This window comes from Tauraco erythrolophus, chromosome 1, assembly GCF_009769465.1.
Source record: "Tauraco erythrolophus isolate bTauEry1 chromosome 1, bTauEry1.pri, whole genome shotgun sequence".
Classification (NCBI taxonomy): domain Eukaryota; kingdom Metazoa; phylum Chordata; class Aves; order Musophagiformes; family Musophagidae; genus Tauraco; species Tauraco erythrolophus.
In genome coordinates this window covers 55,602,888-55,604,853 of record NC_141465.1, presented here as the reverse complement: position 1 = coordinate 55,604,853, position 1,966 = coordinate 55,602,888, and positions in this window count along the sequence as shown.

The following is a 1,966-nucleotide window of genomic DNA, read 5'->3' as shown; positions in this document are numbered from 1 at the left end:
GGTTCCTTAGATGGTCTCAAACCTGATCTCCTACAGTGAGTGGTTCTTCATTCTCCCAGTCCCTGACCTTTGCCTTCTGTGACTTGAGTGGTGTGGCTAGAGCACTTGCCAGTGAAGTTTGAGGTAAAGAAGTCACTGAGTACCTCAGCCTTCTCCATATCCTGGGTAACCAGGTCTCCTGTTTCTTTTTGGAGTGGACCCGCATTTTTCCTAGTCCTCCTTTATCACTGACATAACTGGTAGTCTTTAATTACTTGATATTCTTTAGTTTGCCTGTCTAATTTTTCAAGGAGTCTAAACCATTTGTACTTCTCTTGAGAATTATGTCAATTAAAATAGTGATGAAAGATCAGATTTGTGAAAGCCAATTTTTTTTTTTTTTCAGAGATATCCATGTTCCAAGAAAACTTAGATATGAAAAAGCTAGAATTTGTATTTGAAGCTAGAGATTTACTTCACTTCACTATATTTCAGTGGTCATGGTAGTAATTTGTGACAGTTCCTGGTTGCAATCTGTCTGAGCTAATTTTCAGATGTAGTCCTCTATTTGGTGAAATATTTGGAAGTATGTTTATTTTGTCACAAAGGAATTTATTTGAAATAAATAAACTTGCACATAGTAATAAAGCTATCATCCAAGTATCATTCATTATAATTCAAAAATTGCTTTCAGCAAGAAATAGCCCATCATGACACAACATTTTCAGAAAGATGTTTATCTTGTTTCTGTATATTAAGCAAGCTTATGTTTATCAGTATCTTTTAAAGAAGTATAAAAAATCTGTAAACCACTGGTATAAAGCAGTATGAAAATGCAACTGCTTGAGAAAGACATGGTAGTAATTAACTTCTATATTATCTATGAATTTATGCAAGGAGTGGGTTTTCTTTTCCTCAAGATGCAGAGTAGGACGTTATCCTCTCTTTTACTGTACACAGACTGCAATATATAGACAAAATGTTGCTTTAAAAAGTGACTGTAAGTCATTATTTCTGTGACAGAAAACAATACTGTTAATGATGTTGGAATTCATTATCAGTAGTGCCTGCAACTGGGCCATTGAATCGGTCATAGGAAACATGGCCAACAACTAATTTGGAAAGTATTATTGTCCTGGTTTTAGCTGGGACAGAGTTAGCTCTTCTTTTTAGCAGCTAGAAGAGCTCCATGTTTTGGTTTTACTCAGAGGCTCGCTCTGAGAAGAATGCTGATAGCAAGCTGATGTTTGTGGTTGGACGTGAGACTCCAAGGACTTTTCAGTGTGCCGGAGCGCAGAAGCACGGCGGGATGAGGGGGGAGCACAGCCGGGACAAGGGGGCCACGATTCCCCTTGTGATTTGTGGTGGAACTTAAGATTGAGGGCCAAACTGGCCAATTAGTATTCCATATCATGCAGCGTCATGCCCAGTATAAAAGTGAGGGTCAGCCGGACAGAAGGGCTTTTGCGCTTTGGCTCTTTCGCCGCTTTTGCTCTTTTGCGCTTGCTGCGCTTTTGCTCTGTTGCCTTTTTTTCCCCCTCTCTCTTCCAGTACTCCCACTCTCGGAGTACTATCTCTCTCTCTCTGCCCCTCTCTATTTTGGGGCCTCGCGTTCGTCCGGGATTGCAGCTTCGGGATGAGATGGGCTGCGGATAAGAGGGGGTGGTGAGCATCTACACTGTGTATTAAATCATCTGTATTAAATTGTTCTTATCTCAACCGATGGGTTTCCCGTTTCTCCTTTAATTCTCTCCCTCATTCCTGGAGCTGGGGGAGGGTGAGTGACCGGCTGTGTGGGTTCGGTTGCTGGAGTGGCCTAACCCACGACAATTATTAAACCATATTGTCTTACTAGTTTCATTATTAACATGAGCAAGTTTGAAGTGGCAAATTAGGAAGTGGGTTTGCAGTACGTTAACTATTCACTGTGTTATTAAATATATTGTTATTATGTATGTACACATATCTTCTTATATTACATATAAGA